Source organism: Lissotriton vulgaris, chromosome 8 (genome assembly GCF_964263255.1).
Source record: "Lissotriton vulgaris chromosome 8, aLisVul1.2, whole genome shotgun sequence".
Lineage (NCBI taxonomy): Eukaryota > Metazoa > Chordata > Amphibia > Caudata > Salamandridae > Lissotriton > Lissotriton vulgaris.
The window spans coordinates 7,579,413-7,600,342 of NC_141696.1; positions in this window are offsets into that span (position 1 = coordinate 7,579,413).

The following is a 20,930-nucleotide window of genomic DNA, read 5'->3' on the forward strand; positions in this document are numbered from 1 at the left end:
AGTGTTTTTATACCTAACAAGTTTTCTGGGCATGATTTTGTAAGCAATAAATCTGTAGTCCGTGTCAATGGACCAACTGCAAGAGGAAGAGGTTGCGATACTTCGTTAATAATAGGCTTTCCTGAAAATCCAAGGGAAACATTCTGTGAGCCTGAGAGGGGTGCCCCTGGAACCTTGTCATGACTTATAGTTGTTCTGCTTGCCCCTGTATCAATCAAAAACTTTCTGTCTTTCCCTAATACTTGACTGTGTACATAAGGACCCTCTTGATCTACAGGAACCTCAATAAGAGGCAAGCCAACCTCCCTCTCTAGGCTGTTTCATGTGTATCGCTGATAATCGGGGTAGTCATTTTGTGCATACTGGTACATCTGTTGTGTCGTGTTTTGTGTTGTGGCAATAGGCTGTGGCTGTGGTACTGCTACGGTCTGTTGTGAAGCTTGCATAGGCTGTATATTCTGTATATTCTGGGGTACTTGTTGTTGGGCCTGATCTTGTCTAGGTGGACGCGGTCTCTCCTTAGTTTTACCCGTGGAGATATTGTGTTTCAGAACTGCACAATCGTTTATATAATGACCTGGCTGTTTGCAATAGTTGCATGTCCCTTTAACAGGAGCCGTCGAATTACTGGGCTGTGTCGCACCCTTTTTATGACTGTCAGCTGGAACTGACTGAGCAACTAACATTTTCATTTTCGTGTCTTTCATACGTCTTTGTTCGTGTTCTTGTTCTTCTCTAATTCTATTCTGATGGTACTGTAACATTTGTAACATTTGTGAAGGGGTATTAGCTTGCCAAGTGCTCTCGACTTTTAGTACTCTGTTCTTAACCTGGGGCAGGGAATTCTCGACTAATTTTGTTACAAAAAGATGTGGATATGATTCGCTACTTGCTTTCAGGCCGCTATTAATCCCAAAACATTTTTCGAATCTGGAATAAAAATCACTAGTGTCTTCATCGGGTTTCTGTTTGCAAGCTGAGATTGCACCCCAGTCTTCCTTTTTCGTAGTTAATAAACGTGGCAATACTTGTACTAACAATCCTGGTAATGCTTTAACTTTGTCCCCAAGCCCTAGGCCTGGGACTCGGGTATTTTCTTCGTTTTCTAATGCAGCCCAATCAATCTTTTGCTCTCCCACCTCCCATTCTTTTTCTTTGAGTTTCTCGTGAATACCGGCAGGCAATAATACTTCCAATATTTTCATAATGTCAGGATAGGTGTAATCACCCATGAGTAGCATGTCTTTTATTTCACGGTGAAAACCTGCTGGATCTCTGTCATGGCTGGGCACTAATTTTTTCATTTCCAATAGTTCTATTTTAGTTATGGGCGTGTACACAAACACGCGTCTAAAAGTATTATCATCATTTTTAACTGGGTGCACTTCTCGTAAGGGATTCTGTCTGTCTATGTAATACATTTTTCTTTCCATGGAGGGAGCTGAATCAGGCTGTGGACACAGGAAGGCACTATATCTGTGCCGATGTTCTAGAATTACTTTAATTAGATCGGTACCTAGACCTCTCCATTTCCTCATGATTAGTTCTATCAATATATCAGGCAGGGGACCTGGATCAGAGTGTTGGCTTTTATACAATATAAGTAGGTGTTGTATCATGTACATACCAGCTAAACGCTGTTCGTCTGGTGAAAGATTTAAAAACGTGTGTGCTAGCGCGTCATCACTGTATTTATCAGAACTGTCAGCCCACTGTACTGCTGACCTGGCTAATTCTTGTTCGTCCATTGAATCGAGTACATGGTACCCCATTCGTTCTTGAAGTATTTTATCAGTGGCCTGAAATAAGTGTTCAGGAGTCCTCGGATTAGACATGGCTGCTTGAAAAATTCTTTTACTTTCTGGACGTACTGGACGCATTGAATTATTAAAGGATCTTCCCTTACCTACATAAGCTATCATTTCTCTAGCTGGTAATTGTAATGGTCCTGTTGTCGGTTGTGGTGGTTCCTCCTCCTCCGAGGATTCAATCTTGTCTGAGTCTATTTCTGGTTCTGGCTGTCTTCTTTCATGTATTTGTTCTACTACTTTTCTGATCCTTCGGTACATGTTTTCTATGCAACTCTGTTTATCATGTTTCCCGTCTGCTATATTCTGACCCCATTTGTTAAGTGCTTTCATTTCTTCCGGGTCTGTACCAGGCCTATCTTGGTTTCTTATCAAGCAGTTTATAAAAAAACGTAATATCATCCTCTGAGTATCAACTTTCTGGTATGCCATGGCATTGCCAATACTTTCGGGACCTTCCCCTGTTTGGATGAAGTGGTATATTTTGTCTAGATGATCGATCATCTCTGGTAGTAACATTAAATAATTTGCAACTCGTCTTAGTCGTACTGATGACAGCATCATTCTGTCGTCATTCGGTTTGCCGGGTACTGGATCGTATCTACAGTCTGTAAGAGGCTCATTGAGTATGTTGTAATTCGCTGATTGAGGTGTACGTTGTTGTGCTAAATCCCTATAAGTCAATCGATGTGCTTGTGGTGGCGTTTGAAAACCTCCTGTTGCACCTCCTGAGGTGCCAGGTCCAAAAGGATTTGTTGGGTGTAAAGTAGGGAGAATAGGTGCAGGAAGGAGTGGAGGAACGGGCGGAAGGTTTGGAACGGGATGAGGAGTATGTTGCTGTGGAGGTGGGGGCGGATTATCTCGGGGTCGAGCGCCGCCAGCAGGTGGAGTGCGTGGCGGTGGGACATTAACATATTCGGGGGCTGCATCGTCTAGATAGGAAGAAAGGAAAATGTCCTTTGCGGTCTTGTGATGCATTTTAGTCGGGAGCAATGGAGGTGGCAGATCTTTTGGTACTTCCGGGGTGGCCTTAGGTAAACCCTCGGCCAGAAGAGGATACATACCATTCATAAGGGTGTTTCGTTGTCTGTCTACTTGTTCTGTTTTTACTCGGATACCTTCCTCAACTAATACGTTTTCTCAGGCCTTGTCTGAATCCTCTCTACTTTTCTCCTCTTTTCTGAGCGCTTTTTCTGTGCGTCTATGCGATTCTTTACGCCATAATTCAATGGCATCTTTCTGTGACTGTCTGGCTTTCTTTTTCCATAAGGCTTCTTCTATTCTCATGATGCAATCTGCATCCCATGTCCCAGCAGCGGGCCATCTCTGATTCTCTGCTAGATCCTTGGTGTAGTCCACCCATAAATCAAGGAATAATACGGCATCTAGGCCATGTTTGTGGTACATAAAGTACCCTGGAGTGTCCCTAGGTGGAATGGGAACGGCTTCCTCGAGTACCCCTTTTCTAGTTTTTATCTGTCTTAATTTGGAGAATAGCGGCATCTTTCACCTTGCTACTTGATCCTTACTCGGACTTGAACACAATTAATACAATAATCACAATAATGAAAATCGAACAATCACTCATACCACGACATTTTAAAACACATTAAAACATTTTAAAAACGAACAACAATAATTAGAATAAAACTAGCTAACTGCATAATACTGGATGTACTGCTAAACAGTACAGATACACCGCTAAAACAGTGCAGACCGGATATACTGCTAAACAGTACAGATACACTGCTAAACAGTGCAGACCAGGTCTGTGTACCCAAACCCGTCTTGACCGGCACAAATTAATGCGCACGTCTAGATGCGTCCCCAGCAATGGTACTCACCGGGAAGCACGGAACGGAAGGCCTCGGAAACTCTGGACTGGACTGGACTGGACTCGACTCGACTCGTGACGTAGGTACTTCGGAACTTCGGAACCTGGTGGGCCTCTGTATACCTCGGATCTTGCTCTCTCAGCTAGGCTCTGGTCGGGATCCTCCGCACTCCTCACCGCCTCGTCTGGGTGTTGATCGCAGCCTCAGTCACCTCCATTGGCCTGAGGGAGGTACAGGAAATCCTGCGGGTACGCGTAGTTGTCCGTCCGGCTGTGGCAGGGGACCGGGCCTGCAACGCACCTCCGGCGCGTGGGGTGGGGGAGGGGTTCCTATTCGGGCGCCAATTATGTGGTAAATTTTAATTACCTATACTTAATTTATGCGGTAAAGTTCAATAAGAATAACTCAGAAAAAATAAGAGGCAGAATCCGTGATATTTGAGGTTTTAAAAGGGGTTTTATTCCTTAAAAAGGAATTGGTTCGAACCAGGTAGATCACAATTCTGTCACCACGAAGGTTCGGGAAGGGACAGACAATACTTTATTGACAGTTTATCATATATATAGTCAATGCATTACAGTAAAGGCAGATGCAGAAGGCGTAACAGCTGAGAGGAGAGATAAGAATACACATACGTAATGAAAAAAGGCGTTACAATAGGCGTGCATAAAGGCGTGTACTAGAAACGTCATTATGAGGATGTCACAAGTGGGTGCAGTGTCAGCAGAAATATATGGCAGAGATGCGCGCGCAGGCAGCATGACGTGTGATTGACGTGTAACTGGAGGGTGAAGGGGACTTGACATTTAGCCCTACATGAGGAGACAGAAGTCTGGGATGTCAGAACAACCTAATCCCAAATCGTATCTAATATCTTGTGTTTAAGGAACTGTATTATCTGGAAGGAAAGGTCTCTCGGGCAGAGGCTATTCTATACTGACTGTTAGTGCGTGTATAAGCGTCTACGTGTCTGCATGAGATGCGAGGGGGCATGGGCCTACCATGGTAACAGGAGCTATGAATTACTTGCACGGAGACAGTGGGGCCGGGCCCTTTGCTCTGCAGCTGGAAGGATGTTTACCTAAACTACTAGACAGGAATGTATTTTTCGAGGAGCGGAGCAGATAACTTGAAGGCTGAATACAGTCTTGGCAGGCAACAGGCCGAGCCAGGCACCGTTAGCCGCGCAGGGAGTAAGACAAAGGTCATGGATACAGATGCAGGTCCAGGCTGGAGCATTCAGAGGCAGAAGGCAGGAAAAGGCTCGATGGCAGAATCCAGGGCCTAACTCGCCAGAGCTGAAAAACGTGTAAAGTACACCATATAAAGACGTTGGCAAGGCATACTTAGGAACGGAATATTCGACCCATTTATGGTGGATCTGAAAGAGGACATGTCAACGTTGGACGCAAATGTATTTGCGTCTTCATAGCTAGAAGTGGAGGGAACATACATGTACTTGTAGCACGTACATAGAGCCGTTGGGGTCTAAGATAGGGGACACAATTGATCATAAAAATTCATATTTCCTCAAATATAGAACATTTTCCTAGAAAACTAGTTTCATTTGAACATTGTAGCAACATCTGTTAAACATTTCATCATTAAATACAAGACTTCGGTTAAAAAACTAGGACACACCAAAATGATTCAAAAAGGCACAAAGGGGGCGTGGCCAAGATGGCGGGGTGAGCGGACGCTTCTTCCCGCAGCTCCTCCAGCCCAACTAGGCCCGAGCCCTTTATCGACAGCTTCTCTCCCCCCGCTGGAGCTCAGCGGTCGCGAGGAGGGTGGCGGAGACCTTGGTGCATGCACGGGTGTTAAAATTGGGTCCCAAGTGCCGTTGTAGAAGACTACTTGAGCGATGGCGAAATGACTGCGGAGCACCACTGAGCCGAGGCGGCGCGAGTTGCTGGACGCAGGGTCCTGGGCGAGCCCCGGCACGGGGGCTTCGGCTGAACAGCATGACGTCTGTTTGCCTCTTTGCAGCTGTTCTGTGCCTTTGAAGCTGGTGAGCCGGACGGACAGCCTGCGAGGGACGCCGCGGGGAGGAGCGGTCGCTGCCTGAGCATAGTGCCACTCGAGACCGCGGCTGCGGCCTGGTAGGCCACGCGCTCCCCGGTCCCGTATGAAGTTTGGAGAGGAGTACGGAATGGGGAGGCAGGACGCTCAGCCCTCCTGCGGATCGAGGGGCCCCGGAGGGGACTCATGGTTGTGGCCCGAAGACTGTATGCAACCCGAACAGTGGCCATTGGAGTCGGAGGGTCTTCTTGGAGACGCCTAGCCACCATTTTGTCCCCGAGAAGGCGATGGAGGCGAGCCCCTGAGGTAGCGGCTTGGGCTACCACGCGCCCCCCGGGCCCCGAGCGGAACGCCTAGCAAAGGTGCGGTTCGGTTGGTGGTGCCACGGACCGGGAGGTCTCTGAGCTGGCCGGCGGTCTGGACATTGGTTGGAGAAGTAGGAGGGTCTTTACAGTGGCGCCCGGCCTCCATTTTGTTCTCGACGGCACGGAACACACGACGGCCCTGCCATACCGGAGCCCGCCTCGATCGCACCTGGTCCATAAAGGGGGACCCAGCAACACTCGGACCTGCTGTCTGCGGCCTTGAATTACCTCTTCCCTTGAGCGGCGTGCTGTGGGTAAGCGTGGGCGGAAAATCCGTTCCGCTCGCGGATTTTGCGGATTTTCGGGAAATCCGCAATCCGCGAGATTTGCGGATTTCCCGCAAAATCCGCAAATTCGCACGCAGCGGATTTTTTTGGCGGCGCGCGGCGTTGGTGATACAATTTTTGCGGCGCGCGGCGTTTATCATCGTTTGCCGAGTTGTTTTTTTCGATAGTTTGCGAGTGCTGCGCCATTTTGGATCTTGCTGTGTGATCCCGCGGGAATTGGCGAGCGCGATTACGTCATCGCGGCTTGCCAGCGATAGTTTGTCAACGCGAGTACGACGAGATCACGTCTCGCGGTACTTCGCAATTGCGAGATTTGAGATGCGGCGCGCGAAAATATAAATTTGCAATTCTGCACAAGAAATCCACCAGCAAGCAGCATAAACCTTCTAGAAATGATGATTTTTATGTGAATAACTCCTTAGTTTGACATTTGCCTGCACTTTTTTAGCGAGGAGTCCATTTTGGGGAGGGGGGCAGGGGGGTGGGAGGAAGGAAGTGCCCCATAGTCTTCAACTTCCTGTTCCTGTTCAGCAGGCTCCTCCCAGTGCTTTGTCCATCTCCTGGTCACTTTTCATTCGGATGTGGACCTGGAAGGATTACCTTTTGTGGATGCTGCTGGATCTTTGGATTTGAGGCCTTTTTGACTTTCTTTGGATCACTGTTGGATTAGAAATTTTACAAGTAAGTTTGTTTGGGGCATTACAGTTGCTGCAACTAAAATTTTGGGATTTTCGATTTTTGGGCTGTTTTGGGGCCTTTTCCCAGGGGTACTCAGTGGTGGGTGGACTGATTCTTTCTGTGGGTTGTCTTGAATTTAAACATCATGGAGGCCATAGATGAATTGGGATTGTGCTGATTTTTCTGTGTTTTTCGATTTTTTTTTTTTGTAAAATTTTGTGTTTTTCGATTTTTGACCTGTTGTTGGGGCCTTGACCAGGGGTAGTGAGTGGTGCATGGGCCTAGTCTTTCTGTGGGCTGTCTTGAATTTAAACATCATGGAGGCCATGGATGGAATGGGATTGTGCTGATTTTGCAGTGTTTTTCGATTTTTGGGGGTGTTCATGGGGAGGGACATGCCATGTGGCTGGTGGCCATTTTGAGTGCAGCTACAGGCACTGGCCATGTGCTGGCAGGCAAGTGGCCATTTTGAATGCAGGCTTTGTTGTTAGGCCTCCAACCATTTTGCCTACTTTTCAACCTTTATTTATGCCAGGGGTAGTGAGTCTTGCATGGGCCTAGTATTTCTGTGGGTTGTCTTGAATTTAAACATCATGGAGGCCATGGATGGAATGGGATTGTGCTGATTTTGCAGTGTTTTTCGATTTTTGGGGGTGTTCATGGGGAGGGACATGCCATGTGGCTGGTGGCCATTTTGAGTGCAGCTACAGGCACTGGCCATGTGCTGGCAGGCAAGTGGCCATTTTGAATGCAGGCTTTGTTGTTAGGCCTCCAACCATTTTGCCTACTTTTCAACCTTTATTTATGCCAGGGGTAGTGAGTCTTGCATGGGCCTAGTATTTCTGTGGGTTGTCTTGAATTTAAACATCATGGAGGCCATAGATGAATTGGGATTGTGCTGATTTTTCTGTGTTTTTCGATTTTTTTTTTTTGTAAAATTTTGTGTTTTTCGATTTTTGACCTGTTGTTGGGGCCTTTTCACCAGGGGTATTTGAGTCTAGCATGGGCCTAGTCTTTCTGTGGGCTGTCTTGAATTTAAACATCATGGAGGCCATGGATGGAATAGGATTGTGCTGATTTTGCAGTGTTTTTCGATTTTTGGGCCTGTACTTGTGGCCTTTTCACCAGGGGTATTTGAGTCTAGCATGGGCCTAGTCTTTCTGTGGGCTGTCTTGAATTTAAACATCATGGAGGCCATGGATGGAATAGGATTGTGCTGATTTTGCAGTGTTTTTCGATTTTTGGGCCTGTACTTGTGGCCTTTTCACCAGGGGTATTTGAGTCTAGCATGGGCCTAGTCTTTCTGTGGGCTGTCTTGAATTTAAACATCATGGAGGCCATGGATGGAATAGGATTGTGCTGATTTTGCAGTGTTTTTCGATTTTTGGGCCTGTACTTGTGGCCTTTTCACCAGGGGTATTTGAGTCTAGCATGGGCCTAGTCTTTCTGTGGGCTGTCTTGAATTTAAACATCATGGAGGCCATGGATGGAATAGGATTGTGCTGATTTTGCAGTGTTTTTCGATTTTTGGGGGTGTTCATGGGGAGGGACATGCCATGTGGCTGGTGGCCATTTTGAGTGCAGCTACAGGCACTGGCCATGTGCTGGCAGGCAAGTGGCCATTTTGAATGCAGGCTTTGTTGTTAGGCCTCCAACCATTTTGCCTACTTTTCAACCTTTATTTATGCCAGGGGTAGTGAGTCTTGCATGGGCCTAGTATTTCTGTGGGTTGTCTTGAATTTAAACATCATGGAGGCCATAGATGAATTGGGATTGTGCTGATTTTTCTGTGTTTTTCGATTTTTTTTTTTTGTAACATTTTGTGTTTTTCGATTTTTGACCTGTTGTTGGGGCCTTTTCACCAGGGGTATTTGAGTCTAGCATGGGCCTAGTCTTTCTGTGGGCTGTCTTGAATTTAAACATCATGGAGGCCATGGATGGAATAGGATTGTGCTGATTTTGCAGTGTTTTTCGATTTTTGGGCCTGTACTTGTGGCCTTTTCACCAGGGGTATTTGAGTCTAGCATGGGCCTAGTCTTTCTGTGGGCTGTCTTGAATTTAAACATCATGGAGGCCATGGATGGAATAGGATTGTGCTGATTTTGCAGTGTTTTTCGATTTTTGGGCCTGTACTTGTGGCCTTTTCACCAGGGGTATTTGAGTCTAGCATGGGCCTAGTCTTTCTGTGGGCTGTCTTGAATTTAAACATCATGGAGGCCATGGATGGAATAGGATTGTGCTGATTTTGCAGTGTTTTTCGATTTTTGGGCCTGTACTTGTGGCCTTTTCACCAGGGGTATTTGAGTCTAGCATGGGCCTAGTCTTTCTGTGGGCTGTCTTGAATTTAAACATCATGGAGGCCATGGATGGAATAGGATTGTGCTGATTTTGCAGTGTTTTTCGATTTTTGGGCCTGTACTTGTGGCCTTTTCACCAGGGGTATTTGAGTCTAGCATGGGCCTAGTATTTCTGTGGGTTGTCTTGAATTTAAACATCATGGAGGCCATGGATTGAATGGGATTGTGCTGATTTTGCAGTGTTTTTCGATTTTTGGGTGTGTTCATGGGGAGGGACATGCCATGTGGCTGGTGGCCATTTTGAGTGCAGCTACAGGCACTGGCCATGTGCTTGGCAGGCAAGTGGCCATTTTGAATGCAGGCTTTGTTGTTAGGCCTCCAACCATTTTGCCTACTTTTCAACCTTTATTTATGCCCAGGGGTAGTGAGTCTTGCATGGGCCTAGTCTTTCTGTGGGTTGTCTTGAATTTAAACATTATGGAGGGCATGGATGGATTGGGATTGTGCTGATTTTGCAGTGTTTTTCGATTTTTTTGTGCTCTATAACTGAACTGATGTTCCTCTGTCTTCCATTTTTTTTAGGTGCACAAGACTCAAGAGAACCACCAGTGCCAGGAAGAAGTCCTGCAGCGGTGTGTGTGTGCAGCATAACGTCACGCGACGTCACGTCTGGCCTCAGACAACTCTACAATTCGTGCAACTGCGGCCTGCTGTCTGACCTGCTCTGAAGAAGATGGCCCCAAAGAAAGTTCTCCGTAGCTCCTCTAGCAAGAAAGTTGCTAGTAAGGAGCAGAAGAAGCAAGTTACCAAGGAGGCTGGTGTGCCACCCGCCACTTTTTTTGGGAGCAAAAAAAAAAGTACGCCTGCAGCAGCAGGATCTGCTGGGGACCAACCTGAGAGCAGCACCCCTGCTCCATTGGGTTCAGTGCCTCCACCACCACGCCAACTTAAGTCAAAGCCCTTGAGTGCTTCAGAGGCAGTCAGTGTACTTCTCCAATCACCATCGACCAGTGATGTTGGCTCATCGCAAGAAAGTAGCAGCAATGTCCCTGAATCAACACAGGTTGTTGTAACTCATCTGACAAGTGTTGAACAACCACAGCCGCAACAACAACACCATGTGCAAGTACACGCCCAAGTACATGTGGAAGGAGAGGCAGCAAAAGGAGATGCGCAAGCAAAGGTGCATGGACGTTCACAAGTGCCCACAATAGTTGTTCCTCCCGAAGTAGGGGCACATTTGGAAATCGACAATGAAGCTGAGGTATCATTGGAAGCCACTCCTCCTGATGATCATTCATTGTCTTCCACATCCCTAGCAAGGAAAAGATCAAGGGGGGTGTCTACATCTTCTTCAAGCCCACCTCGTTCTGGTGCAAGTGATCTGTCTTGGGAACCACCACAACTGCGGTCTGACAGTGAGGCAGAGGCACACCATGATCTGCCACCGGTACCTAAGCGTAAAAGGAAGGTCGTCCAAAAACTCAAACCTATGGAGTGTGATGAGGCTCAACAAGAAGTGACAGATACTGCTGGTGATGAAGCCTCTCACGATGACGACGAGCCAGTCATCACAAAGGTCACTGCAGCCCCACCGGGCATGCAGCAAAGAGACATTTTGACCCTATCCCGAGAAGCTGCTGAGCGTGATGATGATGTCGGCGAGGAGGCAATGGAAATGGAATCATTAGATTTGGAGTTAAGTAGTACACCAAAACCTACCGCTTCCATATTTCTTCGCAAGAAGGTACCCACCTCGTCCTCGACCTCAATTCGTGGTGGTGAAAGTGCAAAACGTACTGAAGTTCGGCAATCCACATCCTCCACTTCATCTGTCATTAGCAGCAGGACCACCACCACCAGTATCGCCGCCTCCTCCGGCCCCCGAAGACATTTCAAGTCTCCAGTTTGGGACTTCTTTAGTGTTTGCCCAAAAAAGGAAAACGTAGCCATTTGTAGCCTTTGTAAGCTTCGATTTAGTCGTGGTAAGCTTGGTTCTAACTATGGTACCGGAGGCCAGAGAGGTCATCTTGAGAGAAGGCACCCTGTCGAATGGTTTCCGCACCTAGAGGCGGTCAAGAAAGCCGGAATTGCACGTAATGAAAACGTTGATTTGTCATCTGCTGATGACGAGGAGGTAGAAGACGATTCAAACACTTCACTTACACCCAGTTCCCATGTCAGCAGCACACCCCATGGGAGCCACACTAAGAGTGTGGGAGAGAGTGAGACATCAATGCGGAAAAGTTCATCAGCGAGCGTAACTGGGTCGAAGAGATCATCATCATCCCGTAAATCATTGGTCCAGGGCAACATTAAAAAGATGTTGTTTACAGAAGCGCAATATGAACGCAACCACCCAATGACCCGTCTGTATAACACTAAGCTGGCTAAAATGCTAGCTCTGGACCTTCTCCCTTTTTCTTTTGTAGAAGGGGTTGGTTTTCTAGAATTAGTGACAGCGCTCTGCCCTAAATGGAAGGTTCCTAGCCGGTTCTATTTTGCCCGAGTTGCGGTTCCAGCACTACATGAAGATGTTCTGAAGGTGATTGGGGCAGCTTTGCAGAAGAGTGCTGTTCACACTATACATCTGACAACAGACATGTGGACCAGTGGCGCAGGCGCTGATTACATGTGCATCACTGCACACTGGGTCTCTTTTTCAGGGGCTAAAGCAAAGCTAAACTCAGGTGTTGACACTAACATTGTTTTTAAAGGTGCTCGGAAACATGCAACACTAGCCATGTTTGGTTTGGAGAAACGTCACACAGCAGAAAACATTTTGGATGTCTTTAACACAAAGGTCCTTAACTGTCTGTCCCCACTAAAACGCAAGGTTGGTTATGTTTCCACAGACAATGGCTCCAATATAGTTAAGGCCATGAGGGACGGTTACTATTTCAGAGTGCCGTGTTTGGCGCACTGTATAAACCTGGTTGTCCAAAAATTCTTGGGTAATAAACGCAGTGCAGCGTACAGTGTATTGGAGAACTGCCGAAAAATTTGCAAGCATTTCAGGCATTCTTTTAAGGCCCGCAAGCAGCTGAGGAGCATGCTATATCAAAGTCAAATGCCAGTGAAAGCACTCATCCAGGAGGTGGTAACACGTTGGAACTCAACCTTCTACATGCTTGAGCGTCTGTATGAGCAGTATACGCAACTCGATCAATATTTCTTGAAAGAGGGTATAGAGGAGCTGAGGATGGGTGGGCCGCAATGGAACATAGTTGAAAGCCTAACACGCATGCTTCGTCCTTTTGAGGTCTTCACACGTGCAGTCAGCAAGGAGGACTCTAATTTGGGAAAAGCTATCCCATTGTTGTACATGCTGGAGGACCAACTGAAGGAGGTGTGTTCTGTGTTTCGAAAAGATGACAAAAAGAAAGACTCTTTGCTTCTGGCTGAGAAATTATTAGAGCTCCTACAAGGTGATGAACGTCTTCAAAAGATCCACTCAGAACAGCATTACATTTGTGCTACTATTCTGGATCCACGCTACAAAAAGGCGCTGGCAGGCAGAGCATTCTTTCCTTTTGCTGATGAAGATGTTACAAAGTACAAACGTTGGCTAGCCTTGTCAGCCAAGAAGTTTGAAACAGAACGGCTGGAAATTGAAGGAAATGGCAGTACATCAGCAGGCCATCCCCAGTCAAAACAATCCACTTCTGCACCTGTGGCTGTGGCACAAGTGACCTCTCAGCCGTTAAAGACACCGGCAACCGCATCATCTGCACGAAAGACAGCAGAAACATTGGAGGCTGAAGAGGATTGGCTAGCTCTGCGTGGGTTTGGTTCTCAAAAGGTCAGAGGCACAGCAAGAGCTACGCAAAGTGGAGGAACCTTGGAGGAGGACCTTGAGTCAATGGTGAAGGACTATCTGAATGACTCCACAGAGGTCTATGTTAATTCTGACCCATTGGCGTATTGGCATGGGAAAAAAGAATTGTGGCCACAGCTCACCAACCTGGCTTTAAACTACTTGTCTTGCCCACTCGCAAGTGTGTCTTCTGAACGGGTTTTCAGTGCGGCTGGTGGGATTGTAACTCCCAAACGGAGCCGCCTCTCGCCCAAAAATGTGGAGAGGTTAACAATGATCAAGATGAATCAGCACCTCATACCACCAGATATAAGAGTACGAGAGAGCGTGCCGGATGAAGAGGAGGTGGCCAGCACCATAGATGAGGGAATTTCTACTCTGTCAGGTGGCACTGACCTCACCCGGGCTGAATTCGCAGAGTATGATGACGAAGCCTTATTCTTATTCCTGGACCGTGATTCCGACTTCGAGCCCTGAAAATGAGACAACGAATCAATAACTTTCTTTTTCATCCTTATTCACTTTTATTCCTGTGTGTCTGTCTTTCTTTGTTGTGCACAGTTAATATAATTCAAACTTTAATCAGATAATCACAAAGACAAGCCCATCAGCAGAACTGTCTTCACTTGTTTGCTAATTTATTTGAAGGTGCCGCAGTCTGCATTCCTCAGGTTCACAAGTTCAGAAGAACATGCTCCTCTATCCTCCTCCTCCAGACTCCTATTTCCATCAAAGCAGAGGGCTGGTTTACGCCCAATGAAGAAAGACTCAGCACTTGTGGGGGTGTTGTTCTACCTCTTTGCAGGTGAGTTGACGGGTCTGGGGCCATTGCTGGGAAGCACTAAAAGTGGTTTGTGCCAAATCCGAGGCGGAAATTTTTTTGTGTTTTTGATGACTTGCTTGCCTTTGAGGTGCTCTTAGGGGGGGTTCCGTCTGTTTGTGGGTGAGTTTCATGGTCTGAGAGCATTGCTGGGACACTCTAATCTTGATTGCATTTGCTTTTCAGGAAATCCGTCGTGCCAACCCCGACTTATGGCCTAGCTACGCAGCGCGTTTGGACCGAAGGCCCAGAAATATTGCAAGTATGAGAGTTTGCTTTTGGCCTGTTTGGGGGTGTTATACTTCTTGGCGGGTGGGTTGCCGGGTCTTGGGGCATTCCTGGGAAGGTCTAATACCGGGTAGAAGTGGTTGGGACTAAATCCAGGCCGATTTTTTTTTGGGCTATTTCTGACATTTTGCTCTATGTAGCGTTTTCGGGGGCCTGTTTGGGGGGCTTCCTGGTGTTTCTGGGTGAGTTTCGTGGTCTGGGAGCACTGCTGGGACACTCTAATCTTGATTGCATTTGCTTTTCAGGAAATCCGTCGTGCCAACCCCGACTTATGGCCTAGCTACGCAGCGCGTTTGGACCGAAGGCCCAGAAATATTGCAAGTATGAGATTTTGCTTTTGGCCTGTTTGGGGGTGTTATGCTTCTTGGCGGGTGGGTTGCCGGGTCTTGGGGCATTCCTGGGAAGGTCTAATACCGGGTAGAAGTGGTTGGGACTAAATCCAGGCCGATTTTTTTTTGGGCTATTTCTGACATTTTGCTCTATGTAGCGTTTTCGGGGGCCTGTTTGGGGGGCTTCCTGGTGTTTCTGGGTGAGTTTCGTGGTCTGGGAGCACTGCTGGCTATATCTACTTTACTTTGCAAGAGGTTTGAAGCAAATCCATGGTGGCAGAGGGGACTTAGGGCCTAGCTGCAGAGCGCGCGCGGAGTGATTTGGGAAATTTGTGAAAAATTGACTAAGTCCCCATTTTTGTACTTTTGCTCTTTGGCTGTTTGGGGGTCTTCTACTCGTTTTCTCCTGGGTTGACGGCTCTGGGGCCATTGCTGGGAAGCTCTAATACCGGATAAAAGTGTTTTGGACCAAATCCCAGGCGGAAAATTTTTTGTGTTTTTGATGACTTGCTTGCCTTTGAGGTGCTCTTAGGGGGGGTTCCGTCTGTTTGTGGGTGAGTTTCGTGGTCTGGGAGCATTGCTGGGACACTCTAATCTTGATTGCATTTGCTTTTCAGGAAATCCGTCGTGCCAACCCCGACTTATGGCCCAGCTACGCAGCGCGTTTGGACCGAAGGCCCAGAAATATTGCAAGTATGAGAGTTTGCTTTTGGCCTGTTTGGGGGTGTTATACTTCTTGGCGGGTGGGTTGCCGGGTCTTGGGGCATTCCTGGGAAGGTCTAATACCGGGTAGAAGTGGTTGGGACTAAATCCAGGCCGATTTTTTTTTGGGCTATTTCTGACATTTTGCTCTATGTAGCGTTTTCGGGGGCCTGTTTGGGGGGCTTCCTGGTGTTTCTGGGTGAGTTTCGTGGTCTGGGAGCACTGCTGGGACACTCTAATCTTGATTGCATTTGCTTTTCAGGAAATCCGTCGTGCCAACCCCGACTTATGGCCTAGCTACGCAGCGCGTTTGGACCGAAGGCCCAGAAATATTGCAAGTATGAGAGTTTGCTTTTGGCCTGTTTGGGGGTGTTATACTTCTTGGCGGGTGGGTTGCCGGGTCTTGGGGCATTCCTGGGAAGGTCTAATACCGGGTAGAAGTGGTTGGGACTAAATCCAGGCCGATTTTTTTTTGGGCTATTTCTGACATTTTGCTCTATGTAGCGTTTTCGGGGGCCTGTTTGGGGGGCTTCCTGGTGTTTCTGGGTGAGTTTCGTGGTCTGGGAGCACTGCTGGCTATATCTACTTTACTTTGCAAGAGGTTTGAAGCAAATCCATGGTGGCAGAGGGGACTTAGGGCCTAGCTGCAGAGCGCGCGCGGAGTGATTTGGGAAATTTGTGAAAAATTGACTAAGTCCCCATTTTTGTACTTTTGCTCTTTGGCTGTTTGGGGGTCTTCTACTCGTTTTCTCCTGGGTTGACGGCTCTGGGGCCATTGCTGGGAAGCTCTAATACCGGATAAAAGTGTTTTGGACCAAATCCCAGGCGGAAAATTTTTTGTGTTTTTGATGACTTGCTTGCCTTTGAGGTGCTCTTAGGGGGGGTTCCGTCTGTTTGTGGGTGAGTTTCGTGGTCTGGGAGCATTGCTGGGACACTCTAATCTTGATTGCATTTGCTTTTCAGGAAATCCGTCGTGCCAACCCCGACTTATGGCCCAGCTACGCAGCGCGTTTGGACCGAAGGCCCAGAAATATTGCAAGTATGAGAGTTTGCTTTTGGCCTGTTTGGGGGTGTTATACTTCTTGGCGGGTGGGTTGCCGGGTCTTGGGGCATTCCTGGGAAGGTCTAATACCGGGTAGAAGTGGTTGGGACTAAATCCAGGCCGATTTTTTTTTGGGCTATTTCTGACATTTTGCTCTATGTAGCGTTTTCGGGGGCCTGTTTGGGGGGCTTCCTGGTGTTTCTGGGTGAGTTTCGTGGTCTGGGAGCACTGCTGGGACACTCTAATCTTGATTGCATTTGCTTTTCAGGAAATCCGTCGTGCCAACCCCGACTTATGGCCTAGCTACGCAGCGCGTTTGGACCGAAGGCCCAGAAATATTGCAAGTATGAGATTTTGCTTTTGGCCTGTTTGGGGGTGTTATGCTTCTTGGCGGGTGGGTTGCCGGGTCTTGGGGCATTCCTGGGAAGGTCTAATACCGGGTAGAAGTGGTTGGGACAAAATCCGCGCGGAAAAGCCTTTAGTTTTGGCACTTTTTGTAACTTAGGGTTCGTTAGGGTTAGCCCTAGCAGCAGGATTGCATGTGTATCGGGGTGTTCTAGATTTTTCAAACTGAGTTCTGGGGTCTTAGAGCACTCGTGAGAATGTGTAATTTTGGTTGCAAGTCATTTGAAGAAAATCCATGGTGGGAAAGGGGGGATTTGGCATAGTTAAAGAAAGCCTTTGCCACTATTCTTAACTTAGGGTTCGTTAGGGTTAGCAGTATTTCTATTGCATGTGTTTGAGTGGGGGGGATTTCGAGTCTTGGAGCGATGCTGGCTATGGCTACTTTTGCTTGGTTGCTTGCAAGTGGTTTGAATGCAATCCACGGGGGGTAATGGGTAATTAGGGTACTTCGGCCTACTTTTACTTTCAAAGTAAGTTTTGTCTCCAGTTTTCTGCTAGGCCTCGTTTTTTGGGTGGGAGCACTGCTAGGAAGATCTATTTTTGTTCTAAAACACAGTTTACAGTACACCTAGCTTGAGGGGCAAGATCCGCTACATTAATTTGCCCATACTTATTTATCCTTCAAAAGGTGACTCAGAGTACGCACTTTCAAAAACATTGTACTGTCTGTCTACTAGGAAAAACAAATTGTGACTTTTTGCACTCCACAGCCTACATACCTTATATTTATTTATCAGTGGTGTTGTAATATTATATCACTTCCTGTTTTTCGTTGAATAATTACAGGCCGGGTTTCAGTCTCTGCAATGGGGAAAAAAGGATGGAGTCAGGCTTCACAGTAGCGAGCCACAATTCAGCATCAGGCAGGCAGTGGACAGGGTGTCTTCTGGTGACCAACATCGGTGGACGAAGCGTCGGCTGCAATGGAGGAGTGCCGCTAATAGGAGGATTTTTTTTCTGCGGGCAACTTACTTACCACTTCCAACAGGACCACTACAACCACATAGATACAGTATCCCTTGCCTTTTTCTCTGACTGTGACTGCATTTCTTTGCTCTCTCTCGGCTTCTACATTGATCCCTTAACACATCACTTAGTCCACTCCACTATCTGCACCACACATAGTCATTTGTAAGTGCTCCTACGTAATTCGCAAGTCGCAGCACGCCCCAGGCCGTAGAGGACTGGGATGGCCCCAATGATGAAGCATGTCACCAAGGGGCAACCCTGGTGAGTGAGGGGACACCTAGAAAAAAAGCAATTTCTCCTTTTCTATCTACTATACCTTCTGTCAGGTTACGCAGCCCCTAAGCGCCTACCGTACTATGAAACTACATTTCCCATGAGTAGGCGGGAGACTTGCAGACTATTTAGTGAGACTATATGAGAGTACCCTTGTATGTTAGGACATCACTTCACTGATGCCTGTCTTGTCTTCTCTTACAGGTATCCTTTCCCTGCTGACCCTACCTTTACCCATCCCACATTTTTTATTTTAGTTTGTTATTTTTCTCCCTCGCCTAATGCCTCGAACACCCTGTGTTTACACTTCTGGGTGTTGGTGACATTTGGAGGTGGAACCATATTTGCATCGACTGGATCACGGGGAGTAAACGTGACACCTTCCAGACCAACCCCATTGAGTGTTGTTGTGAATGGATTTATAGTGACCAGCAAGGCTCTCGGGTATCTGGCTACAGAGACCTTATGTTGAATATAGTTATCAATAATTCCACACAGGCCCTGTACTGTCGCATTCTTTCTTTCCACAGTTGTCGATGATATATTCTTACTCTGCTTGACAAAGAACCATTGCTAATGTGAAAGAACTTCAACCGAATTAGTAGTTATACTTTACCATTTGTTAGGCTACAATGTGGCACTGCTCTACTGTACTTCTGTCACCTGCTATATTCTCAGTTGTACCGTTGAATTGCTCAGGAGGACAAACCAGATTTCATTTTCTTTTTTTTCATAGGCATGCAACTGCCACTGTGTCACACCACTAGTACCACCGCTATGAGGAAATTTTATCCGACCAAGATTGCCAACGTTATTCGGTGTTTCCCGTGGAGCCAGCCCTGGGCCTAGCCCTACTTTCAAACACAAATTACAGGTAAGATAAGCGTTTGGTGGTTTGGGGGTATAATGGAGTATTAGTACGAGAGACGAGAGACTGAAGGTAGTACTACTAAAGTCCTAGGACTCTTGGATTCACTTCACTTAGTCTGTGAGAGGCACTTAGTGTTGAAAACATTTGGGCATTTACACTTAAAGGAAGAAAATGGAACTAAACTTTCAGGAAAACAGTCAACGTTAAACCCCCACCCACCAGGCAAGCAGTAAAAAACAGGTATGCTCAGATAAAGTTTGAAAAAGTATATTTATATCCCTAACAAAATAATCTCCCGCAAGACCCTCCCTAACCCCAACGATTGTCCTTCAAAAGTCCCCAAAAACCCAACTCCCAATTCCCACCCCCCAAAAGTCTCTAAAAAAGGGGCAAGGGACACTATGGGTGGATGCTGTTAACTTTTTGGGCCAGGGCATCATGCTCCTCGCGGAGCAAGGCGAGCTCCTGCTGAAGGCGGGACACCATCAGGGTAGTGCGGCGCAGGCGTGCCTTCACTGCCTTGCAGGTGCAAGGCCTGTGAGAAGCAGCTGTTGGCCTTGCTGCTCGGCGGTGGCGTTTGCCTTTGGCAGCCCGGCTCAGTCTCGGTGGACCACTGTGCTGGGTGGCAGCCGGTGGGGCCACGGAGGCCGATGCAGACGACGTTGTCGTTGTTGTCGACCGCACACTTTCCTCGTCCTCCAGGGCCACCAGCCGCCGATATTCCGCAACAGTGGCCTCGATTCTCCGTTGCCGGGCCGCTCTAGCCAGCTCCTTCCTCCTTGTTCGTTTGGAAGGAGAACCTATATGAAGAAAGAAAGACATAGTCTGTAACCAATGCTCTTTAAGATTAACTCAATCATTCAGCAGAAATGTGTGCTGCAGTACAACTAGCAACTTGCAAGCGCATTACATAACTATTGAGGCCAGTATCTATCTAACCTCACACTTCTTCATCCTTGCTCTAACATTAGTGGGAGTTTAAGGAACAAATTCTATGAGCACTGTGGACTTCCATTGGAGTCGACTATGAAAGTACACCAGTCTTATTCTTCTTCTTGTCTCTTGTTTTGGAAAATTGGTACGTTATTTTCTGCAAGCCGGCATAATGCCAGCGCGGTAAACTTGCACCCGAGAAAAAGAGACGCACGCCATGAGGAGTGACCTAGACTTGCGTTGCCGTTGCGTTACTGTACCCGTCCAGTACATGCAGGTGGTGAATCTCTTACTTTTCTATTACGGGTGGCACTGAGAATACTCTGTTACAACTCAAGGGCTACTGCTTAATTAATTTAACTTTCACCCTACAGTGGAAATGAGTACTAGAAATGGAAAATTGAAGAAGATAAATAATCTGATTATCTATCACTTCACATGGGATGTTTTTGCTTATATATGGGATGACTTTAGGTGCTTTGCTTTTTATTGAGTGACAGGCAGTGATACATCCACACATGAATGACTGAGTACTACTAAACTTATTAAGAGAGGTAGGGAGTGGCCACCATAATAACCGGATCTATGCAGTGCTTGCAATACAAACTACTGCTACTATTTATGGTAGTATTTGGACAAAATTAAAAGTTCTTTTCCTTGCCTTTCCTACACTGGAACGGACGTGCGGGTGCAGTGTTACATGCTCTTCAAAGTTACACTTAGTTCATCCACTGACCATCTACTCTCTCTAGATCATGGGTACTCACAAACTTTCTCTCAGGGGCTACATTTACAGTGTAGTTTGGGGCCGAGGGCCGCACTGGTGGGGGCGGAGTCAGAGGGGGCGGGGCTAAAGCAAAACGATAACTTGTGACCATGAGGTTGCACACAGGTCCCTGCAGCAGATGCCCTCATCCACTGAGCCACCAGACCCAGCATTTACATACATCTCTCTCCCTCCTGCTGTCCCTCCTGCCCTCCCTCCATCTCTCTCTCCCTCCTGCCCTCCCTCTCCCTCTGTCATCTCACTGTGTGTGTGTCTATCTGTGTCAGCCTTCAGCCCGGGTTGAGACCGCTTCCTCAACGCGCACACACAGACAACAACACCAAAGTACTTAACAGGTCTTTAAAAGACCATTAACATATTATTGAGGCTTTGTTTGTTTTAGCGCCCCTGCTTCTCCACCCT